We start from the raw sequence: 11,463 nt of genomic DNA on the forward strand, positions 1-11,463 counted from the left end.
CATGTAGTGCCAATAGATATTTTTGTGATATAATTCAAAGTTAGTGCTTTGCAATGAATATTCTGCTTGCAAGAAAGCTTAAAGGGCTTAACTATACTTCTGTTGCGAAATATGTTTGAAAATAAAATGTAGAGTGCAATAATTCAACATAACACTAGTTATTTTAGGTTATAATTATGACATATATTAAAATATGTTATCTTCATTATTATACCCATGTTGGTAGGAGATATGGACATTTTTAAAATACAGAATAAGAATTTAAGAATTCTGTCAAGCACTGAAGTACAGAATCCTTCAGTTTAAATTTTTCTCCAACATTCATACTTATCTTGCTCACACTTAAAATGGACAGCAACTCATTTTAGAAACTCATTTTACAATGAAAAATTATTTAATTTTTTATTGAAATGATAACATTTTGCAATTATATTTATTCACTTGTAAATTAGTTAACCTTTATGATCACAATAAAACTATGAACAGAAAAAGATATTTCAGAAAAACATAATTGTCTTAGGTGCTACAGCTCAAGAGATGAGAGTAGCTAGGAGCAAGAAAAATAGCACAGGAAATTTTAAAGTGGAATCTAAGAGAGGTGAGCCAATTGGTTAATCGGAATTCCATTGGGGAGTTGCTATTGAATTGAAAAATTATAATGGAGAACACATAAATTATTTTAAATATTTATTCCCATTTCTGTATATATCTTCATATATATTATACATATGTACTTACACAACTATATTTGGCTACTATGTATTGTGTTTATTCTGTGAGGCAATAAGTTAAATACATCATCTTACTGAAATCTGAAGACAACTAGATACTATTAAGGAACACCTACTTAAAGTCTAATTAAATGGGAGTAAAGCAGTAGTTTGGTAATGTTTATTCCCTAGAATAAGCACCTAATTTGGGAATACACAGTCCAGTTAAGAGAAATGTGTCCATATTAGAAAATTTTTCAATAACCTCCATATCTCTAAAATATTAGACTTGCTTGAACAAAAATAAAAACTTTTGTTTATTATTGTAAACAAATACAAATACCATTATAAGAATGTGCTCAATGATTACTACAATTAGTATTATTAGGAAACATTGATAATGATTTCCACCTGAACTTGTTTATGCAATAGTAAATATTTTGTTTAGGAAGTTAGAAATACATAGGAAAGCATAGAGAACAAAGTAAAAATGGTTATTTATAAATCACTCATCTGTTTTAATAATGATCATATTTGGACTTTTCTCCTCTTTGTGACTATGTATATGTCTTTGTGCATGCCTATGTAATTTTTTTTAGTAAAACTTTATTAATCTATGTAGACAGTTTTGTTACCATGGACTGTTTGGCATGGTATGAGAACACCAGAATTTCATGGAGTTTCACAGCTCAGCCTCTGAATTCTGACTTCCTGGGGTAACGTTCCAGTTTCATTTCTAGGTATGTGTTCTTGGCAAATTAAAAGAATCTCCTAAACCTCAGATTACTGACATGGGAATAGTAACATCTATCTTGCAGATTCAAATGGATTGATCCATGTAAAATGTCTGGTTCAGGAAACATTACATTTATTTATTTTTTAATAGATACTTGGTGAGCCATCAGTATTATAGGCTGTATTTAGACAAATACCCAGTTGAATCTCAGAAAATTCTTCTAAAAGGTAGGGAAGACTATATACATGTCAATACATTAATTTTTTTTTCTTTTTTTTTTTTTTTGGGTACCAGGGATCGAACTTAGGACCTTGTGCTTGCAAGGCAGGGGGGCGGAACCACTGAGCTAAATACCCCGCCCAGTACACTAATTTTCAAAAGATTGCAATTCAATAGTCATTTTTATATGGCAGTTAAAGAGAAAATTTAACAGTAAACTAATGAAACACCTGAAATAAGAAAATAGCTTATGAAAAAATATGAAACTATGAATTTTCACTTAAATAGATTGACTTTCTCCTATATTCCATTTACTATTTTTAAGGAAATATATATTGCCTATTGCAACAAGAGATTGTTTCTTTAGTACTATATTTTTAATCTGAATTTACAGTGTATGTTCAAGATTTTCAGTTGGTTACTAAACTTGTGTTAATAAAATTTTAACAGATTAATGGTATGTAAAACATTGTTTAAAATTGTCTTGCTAGTCCAACACAGAGGTTAATGTTTTACTGGCTTGCATGTTTTCATGTCCATGCTTACGGAATCTCTTAAATCTCATGATTCAGAGAAATTAATTGAGTTACTATTTGCAAGCGTGTCACTTCTGAGAATTAATGTGTCTAAAATAAAATCTATGTCATTTGTTACATCTACTAATAACAGTGGACAAAGTTGAAACGTACCATTTAGTTAAATTTTAAGTGGCTCAATAATGTTCAGTTACTCTGAAAGTAGGAACTTCAAGTCTTCTCAAAGGTCACATGGTGAAATTCCCATAGTGAGCTACAAGTTGAGTCTGGAAATATCACAAGAAAGGATAGTTTCCAGTTTCTTCCTTCTTTGTAAATTCTTAATTGAGCATTCAATTTACAAGAACACCTTTTTCTTTTCACCTTCATATCCATCTGAACGTTTTCAGTCCTGTGGGTTCATAAAAAATATTTGAAAGCACTATCATAAAGCATGGAAAACTTTACTAATCTCAACCATGTTGGTTAGTGTTCATGGCTTAAACAACTGATATTACTTCCTTATTTAAATATTTTTTAGATACTTAATGTTCTCATGGAAATATCTGGAAGGCTAATGTGGGAATATCATAATTGAAAGGACAAGCATCTCTGAGGCAGAAATAGGCAGAGAAGGGATGTCAGTAGTTGATTCCCAGCATGTCTCTGGTAGATTAATAATCTAAATTGTATGCTTCTTGGTGGCTGAGAAATTTTACTATTCTTTGAATTCTTAATATAATTTCTGTCTCATAATAAGAGAATAATGAATATTGGTTGAATAAGTAAACAAAATTTTAAGCCAAATATTCCATAAAATAAGAAGTCCTTCCCATATATTAAAAATGGATATTGAAATTATATTTAAATTTAGTTCCATGTACTTCAACATGACAAAATTTGTCTATTCTGCCTTGGAGCAAGAGATCCTATTTCCTATACTATAATCTGAAAGCTATGGGCAAGGACTTTAGAAGATTTATAAGTCAATTTCATCATCTGTACTTTTATCATTACATAGTTATATAACACATACATTAAGACTTAGAAAATTACATATTTTTAACATATAAGAAACTAGTATAGTTCTAGACTTAATTTCTGCTCAATATATTCTAGTTCAACAGTAAATGTATTGCTTTTTATTTCACTCAATAAGTTGCCCCAAAGAAAGTTTCTTTATATTTAGACCTCACTAGCACAACTTATTTTTTCCTGGACATTTTATTTGACTTTGTTATTAAATGAAGAGTTGTGTGATTAACTTATTAAAACTAACAGGTGACTCAGTCATACATTTTTGGTAAAGGGACTCATTTTCTTCCAGAACTTTTCATGCCTTATTGCCTCCTGCTAAAAACATCCTGTGATTTCTTTTTACGTCACTCTTCAGTTGGATCATTCACTCAGATCCATGTCTTCTTTCTTGCTTTCTTTTTTGTTTCTTTAGGTTATAAATTATTTTCATTTTCAGAAGAGGCACATTAACAGTAAGACTTTATAACTTAAACATTTCCTTTAAAAATTTCCTTTCACATTTAAATGAAAATATTGCTATATATAAAATTGAAGTTTAAACATATTTTCTGAAATAGATGATTGTTTATCCTCTCATAAATGCAAAAGCTGATGGCAGGCTGTTGTTTTTCTTCTGCAGAGTGTTTTTCCATTGAATAATGTGGTGATTTCTTTGATCTTTAGATTTCTGAAATTTGTCTGAATTTTATTCCATTTCATTCTTTCTATAATCTATGGACTCCTTCAATTAGAATCTTTCTCTTTCTTAGTGATATGTTTTCTGTTATTTCTCATCTGGTCCTCCAACACTTATGTGTAGCACCTTCCTAACACTGGGGCTTGAATATTCTAACTTTTCCATTTCCTGGTGTTTTGCAATTTTATCTTCTGGGGGATTATTTTCATCTTCCAGATTACTAATGGAGGATTGTTCTTATCAAATATTCCCAATGATTATACATTTTAATAATTATAGTTATCATTTTTAATTTCTAAGAATTCTTTCTTATTCTTCTGCTCCTTTTCTTTCATTAAGTTTATTGGTACATTTTAGGTATACAATCCAATGACATTCATCATTGAGTATTTGTACCTTTACATGCAAATAAAAGAAGATGGAACATTTGATAGATATGGGTTAGCTGTGAACACTATTTGTAGATATTGACAACTATGTATCAGTCATTATTTTTGATGGAAAGAGATAATGAAAATTTGTTACTTCTAAGTACAGAGAAACCAGCCAAGTTCACGGAAACCAATTTAAAGTGCAGTGATACCCTAGGCTAGTAAACATAAGGAACTATTACACCCCAAGGTTTTAAAGAGGCAAGAGGAGAAATTGACATCAGTTTCCAGAATAACTAAAAAAAATGTGCATCATAGCAGATATGGTCTCTGATAAAGGGATAGAATCAAAAAATAGGAAGGAAACAGGATAACAAATACCTCACCTTCTCTTCTCACTTCTTCTGATCTACTCGTGTCTCCCACTAACTGAAACCAGTTGGCACAGGAAGGTAAAGAGAGCTCACTGAAATCTGTTATATAGGTTAACCTCCAGGAATAGAAAGCAGAGTAGGCAAAATGGAAAGTGGATCTGGATGCAGAAATGGGAAATAACTAGCAGAACTCACCCTTCTGCATTCATCTTGTATTTTGTCCAGGTGGAACATGATGTGCTCAACACAGTGATCATCCAAAAATTCCCATCAGCTATATTGGTACAATTCAGTGATCTTCCCACATGGAACTTACAACAGAAGCTAATGTCTGGGCCCTCATAAAAGGCATGAAAGTGAAAGAGGATAGAGAGTGAAAAATAATTATGTTCTGTAACACTTCTCTGATGCAATCTCCATTTCTGATGCAAGTCATGAGGCCTGGTTTCATAACTCTTTTTTCTCCACTACTCATCCTGCTTTATTCCACTACCCAGTAGGTTTTGTTTTCCCTCTGCCAGCACCTCAGACAAATGGAGCTCTGTTAGTGTTGAGGTGATCTTGAATGATCTGAGTCTGTGGTGGTCCTGTTTTTATTGTGTTGCTATCATATCTGGTGGCCAGGACTCATAGGCAAGGAAATATTGAGAAATGCTCCAGTGGATCCTGTGGGTTCCATGCATAGAATCTTTGTCCCCGTCGTGTAGCAGGAATTCAATTTTACCTTGATATCTGGGATCAGTCACTTTACTTAACAAGTCACTTCCTCCTCTTTTTTGTGAAGTCAGTCATATGAGAAAATACTAAAAGTATTCAATAATGAACCAAGTTGTTATTCATTATTATTTAATAATGCCTAAAATAACATATACAATGATTGAAAGCTTAGAGGCAGAGGAAATTTGAAATGAGGTAGTAGAATTTTAATCTATTGTTATATCTCCTTATAAATGTCCTTACAGATTCGTGAACTGGATCCTGAAATAATGAGGCATTTCTTGGATCAGAAATGTTTAATTAATTTCCTTGCATAACATTAAATTTGTATTTCATTGAAATGTTAAGAAGTAGAGAGAAATATGATTTTGTGATTAGAATATAAATGATCATGAAAATAGCAACTAAGTGCAGTCACAGCTCAGTAGCCACAGGGGCTGGTTTTGAGACCCTTGTGGCTGCAAATATTCAAGGACATTCAATCCTTTATATAATGGAATGTAGTATTTGCATATAACCCAGGGATATCTTCCCATATACGCCACATCATTTCTAGATTTCTAATAATATGTAACACAATGAATTATGAAAATAATTGCTATGCTCTTCTATCTAGGGAATATTGACAAGAAAACAAGTCTACTTGTGTTTGGTATAAATGCAGTTTAAAATATATATATATTTCTTCATCCATACTTGAGTAAATTCACAGATGCAGGGGCCATGGACATAGAGAATGGAGAGCTGGCTGGAGTATTGAAAGATAGTATTGAAAGTTTTGAAGATTTTAGAATTTGTCTTCTAAAATAGTATTGAAGATTTTAGAATTTGCCTTTATCTCTGGTATACTTAACCTACCAGATAATATACCTATTAAAAGCATAAGTTTTAATCAATACATTAATAAGTTTTGTGATGCCTTCGGGATCCTAAATATAAGATTGAATTACATGGAAAATATGAACAAAACAATTTATAGAAAACATTTTATTAAGTTTTAAAGAATTCCTCTAGGTTTTTATCAAAAGCTCCACCCACTTCTAGCTATCTTCTGTCTGATATACTTAAGATTCCTGAAGACAAATGTGGCATTTTTGGAGGAACACATGAAGATGTTCCTGATTTTTCATATTTTTGTTACACAATGGAGTGAGTGCAGTCTCCAGGGTCCAAAGCTAGGACAATGGCTATGATTACACTCTTAATAGGAGTGCAAGAGCAAGCAGTTCAAGTACATACTTTACATATTCCTAAAGTTTTCTTGGCATGGTTGAAGAAAACTTTTCAATAACTAACATATTATTCAGATTTTATTTTTTAACACTACTGGTAGCAAATACACTTACATAACTGTTACTGTTGCCTATTTAAATTTTATGCATGAAAGTATAATCTGTGCAGACACAGCAGTTTTAACCTATAAAAGAAAAATATATAAATAAACCTGGCCCTGGTCTGAGAGCTTCCTATGGAGTTTTCCCTCTACCTGCCTGGCATTCTAGTGCCGGAACTGATAGAACTTTAAACATTTTAATATAAAGCACCTGTAGATATTGACAGAAATATACACAAACTCATACACATTATAGAGGTGTATGCCTGTCCAGTTGAACTCACTTTCAAATCTTTAAATTTTTAAGCGACGAACAAAGTTAACTATAATATTATGGGTTTCAAGGGTAATTCTTAAGACACAGAATAATGTTATTATAAACCAGTTGTCCATTTAGCACCATCAGAATATGGATATATGTTTTATAAGCAGCACACATTCTCTCCTTTCTCCTGGTGTTTGCTGACTGTTTTCTTTAATGATGTTCAAGAGGAGGCTTACTTTTTTATGAAGCTCTTTTGTCTTGATAAATTCCTTTTGACTCTATCATGTAGGCCAACTGGTCCAGAATTGTTTCTGTAGACAAGCTGAAATATTTACTTTGAAAAGAAAGAAAAAATTAGAAATAAATGTTTCTTTAGAAGATATTTGATTATAATATCCACATTGGGGAAAAGTACTATATAACCATTTAACGTGTCTTCATCTAATATATAATGAATTCTTTTCATATAAAGTTTTGAGAAGTCTTTTGTAAATTGTGCTGGTAGTGCACATCTATACTCCTGGAACTCTAGGAGGCTGAGGCAGAAAGATCACAAGTTTGATTTTAGCCTGGGTATCTTGACAACTAAGAAAGACCCTGTCTGTGAAATAGAATAAAACAAAATATGCCAGGAATGTAGTCCAGTGTGAAGGTCCTTTGTTCAGCCTCTGTACTACATGAAACAGAAGAGTTTTATATACTAAATAATATGCAAAATTATAACCCCCTAAATTTTATACAAATGAATTATTTTGAATGAAATCTATGGATTATATTCAAATTCTGATTAGAACTTCAACCCTTTGATCTACTGTCCTATTTAAAGAAACTATGAAATGTGTCAGTCTAATGATAGTACAAATAATCAACTTTAATTAAATAACCATATGCAACAGTTGACACAGAAGTGATTTTCAGAAATACCCATGGGAGAGTCGCACATGAAAACAAATTAAGACATTTCCATTTGAACTTCTTTTGATATTCTGAACAGTAAAAGCTGTCAATTTAAAACTAATGTAATTCAATATCTTTGGTAGTACTGTGATATAACACAGTGTAAAAAGTGTCAATGCCATGAATTGATATTTAATGTGAGAAAAGCAGTGATTGCTAGAGGAAAAAGACAGAAGCATGACATTCCAGTATTTCTGCTGGGGCCTTTGGAATGGTTACTGACACACAGACATGACTGTTTGCTGCCAGTGTGGAATCTGTAAATCCACACTCAGTTGACAGGTGCTTGTGACTGAAAGGAGATGGGTGAGTGTGTATGTGAGTGTGGGTGTGTGTGTGTGTTTCTATATGTGGATGACATCTCTTTGCATGTGCTCTGTGGATTGACAGGAGAGCTGCCCTTCCTGCTCCTTTGCTGCTGCCTTCTGGAATAGTTAGGGGGGTGGCAGCCAAGAGGAGGGGCTGGAGCCATATGTCAATGATTTCTGGAATATTCAGCCTCAGTGCTTTCAGTGCCACAGCTCCAAGAGTGAACAGGGCCTTGAATGATACCCAGTGGTTCTTTGGATAACTTATGTAACACAGCTTTACTTCTCTTTCAAGAAAATATATTTATTTAGGTCTATGTCTGGCAAACTTGAGCTTTCTTACAACTTTGGCTGCTCATTTGGCCCTGCCAGTTGTGTGAAAGGAATCACCATGCAAGGCTTTCATGCATGTTCAGTCTCTGGACCTTGTCTCACAGCTTTGGTTCCCAAGTCAGTCAAAGGAATATGTTTGCTTCTACCCAATGACTTGGGATAATATGTTTCTGATATGTGTTAAGGCCCAACTCCATCAGAGATCTTTGAACATTCATTTTAACAAGCTAACATTTACAATATCAGAGATTAAAGGTAAGCAGAGTTCTTGATAACTGACAGACAAGACTGCCACTAAAGTGACTTGTGAGCCAAAGGCCTGCCATACCATCAGTAAGTTCATGCAGATCCCGGGAAGCACCTGTGTGGACTAGAGCAGTGTGGCTTCAGGTAGACTCCACCCAGGGCACTGACCCAACCCAGGAGGCTCTGGCACACCTTCCCAGGCCAAAGGCCTGCCCAGAAAAGAGCTGCACAGATACAAAAGCTTCAGCCAGAGCCCTGCCTTACCATCAGCCAAGGAAGGGCCCACCTGGAAAAGAGCTAGACAGGCTCACAAGCAACAGCCAGAGGAACACCCTGATACAATTGATAAGTGTGTGGAGACCCTAGCCAAAGCCTGAACAGACAACAGGAACTGGGGTGCATATCCCCCAGCCAAAGGCCCTCCCAGACAACAGCTACATAGGGGCCCCAGCTACAGGCACACCTAGATACCATCCCAAGTGTCCATAGGCCCATGCCAGAAGCCAACCCAGACAACATGTTAGCTCAGGATTAAAGAAGGAAACCAATCTGAACCCAGGAATTAGTGTACTGGTGAGCAGCAGAGAAAAGGTTGCTCAGTGGCTTGCTGAGTATTGAAGACAACTGTGTGAGCAAAAAGTCACCTCAACAGGCTGCATCTGTTGAAATGAGAAGACACATAATTAAGTCTCAAAAACAGACTTCCAGATCACCTACAGCAACCCCAAAGGGAAACCAGATGGAACAATCTGATGCTCAGCCACCTGGACTCCCTGAACTGGCAACAAAAGAGAACATGGAAAAATGAAATCAGAAATAATTTCTCAGATAACAGCAGAGATTGTGCCCATAGTGCAAGACATGATTAGGAAATCTAGAGAGGACACAGATTAAAAAAAAATAGAGGAGCTGAGGAACAAGATGGAATCCCAACATAGGAAACAAATGGAATCCATAAAACAGATACAAACAGATTTCAAGGAGATTAAAAACGCCATTGAAAGTCTATTCAGCAGAATGAGCCAAAGTGAGGATAGACTTTCAGATAGAGAGGATAAGATTGCAATTAGTGACCAGGAAAAGAAAAATTTCTTTAAGAGTAAGGGACCACAACAAATCAATCCAGCAGCTGCTAGAAGATACAAAGAAGAATAACATAATACTCATTGGAGTCAATGAAGAAATAGGAGAAAGTGCAGACAAAAAAAAAAAAAAAAAAACGGCTCATAGAAATGAAGGCAGAAAACTTCCCAAACAGGGGAAAATAAATTGACATACAGATAAATGAGGAATATAGGACTCCAACTAACCATGATAAAAAACACACACACACACACATAGGCATATAATAGTTAAGATTGCGGAAACCCAAGAGAAGAACAAAATTCTACAAGCAGCTAGAGAAAAGGAACAAATCACATACAAAGGAAAGCCCAGCAAAATCACAGCAGACTTCTCAACACAAGACCTGAAGGTAAGAAGTGCATGGAGTGACATATTCCAAGCCCTAAAGGAAATCAACCTCCAACCCAGATTGACGTACCCTGCAAAACTATCTTTCAAAATTGATGGAGAAATAAGATACTTTCATGACAAAGAGCACCTGAGGAACCTCATGAATACCAAACCAGCACTCCAAAAAATTTTAAACAATATCCTAGGAAAAGACAGTAAGGATCACAATCCCGGGCCGGGCATTTAGCTAAATGGTTTCTCTGCCTGCTGCACAAGCTTAAGGACCTGAGTTCGATCCCTGGTACCAAAAAAAAAAAAAAAAAAAAAAAATACAGAGGATCACAATCCCAGGAAGCCCAGTGGAATTAATCCATCAGGCACTACAAGAAATTAACTGCAAAGGGGGAGAACCCAACAAAAATAAAAAGGCATGGCAATGACAAGTCAATACATATCAGTTATAACCATCAATGATACTGGTTTCAATTCAACAATCAAAAGAAATAGACTAGCAGAATGGGTTGAGAAGCAAGGTCCAACAATATGCTGCATACAAGAAACACACTTAATTCAAAAAGAAACTCATATACTGAAAGTTAAAGGGTGGAAAACAATTCTCCATGCGACAGGAACCTGAAAAAACACAGGAGTAGCTATACTCTTTTCTGATCAAGTGGATTTCAAACCAACACTAATTAAGAGAGACAAAGAAGGACACTACATCCTTGTAAAGGGAACAATCCAAGAAGAAGAGATGGCAATTATAAATATATATGCATCAAATACTAGTGTGGCCAACTACATAAAACAAATACTAATGGACATGAAAAATCATATAAGCACTAATACAACAGTAGTGGGGGACCTCAATACCCCACTGCCACAAATAGATAGATCAACTAGACAAAAAAATAAGCAATGAAATACTAGAACTAAATTGAAATATTGAACAAATGAACATATCAGATGTTTACAGAGTCTTCCACCCACAAAATCAGAATACGCATTCTTTTCAGATGCACATGGTCATTCTCAAAAATAGACCACATTCTCTGTCATAGAAAGTTTTGAAGTGCCTGCAAAGGAATTGAAGTTATTCCCTGTATATTATCAGACCATAGTGCAATGAAATTGGAGATCAATAGCAAAAGAAACCACAAGAATTTCATAAACACGTGGAAATTGAACAACACACTTCTGAATAACCAAT

At 34.4% G+C, this 11,463-nt stretch overlaps 1 long non-coding RNA gene across 3 annotated transcripts in view; it reads right to left on the minus strand.

Moving 5' to 3' along the window:
- Positions 1-5,383, minus strand: part of LOC101699896 (uncharacterized) — a 28,868-nt gene extending 23,485 nt beyond the window's left edge. The window contains exons 1-2 of one of the 3 annotated variants that reach the window (XR_015452150.1): positions 4,835-5,383; positions 2,355-2,592 (exon numbers count right to left, since the gene is read on the minus strand). This is a non-coding gene — a long non-coding RNA (uncharacterized LOC101699896). The remainder of the gene's footprint in view (positions 1-2,354; positions 2,593-4,834) is intronic. The other 2 variants (XR_015452151.1, XR_015452152.1) reach the window with 2 other exon arrangements.
- Positions 5,384-11,463: the final 6,080 nt, after the last annotated feature.

The sequence above is a fragment of the Heterocephalus glaber genome, unplaced genomic scaffold (genome assembly GCF_053883595.1).
Source record: "Heterocephalus glaber isolate CG9 unplaced genomic scaffold, H.glaber_assembly_v1.0 deba00000122, whole genome shotgun sequence".
Lineage (NCBI taxonomy): Eukaryota > Metazoa > Chordata > Mammalia > Rodentia > Bathyergidae > Heterocephalus > Heterocephalus glaber.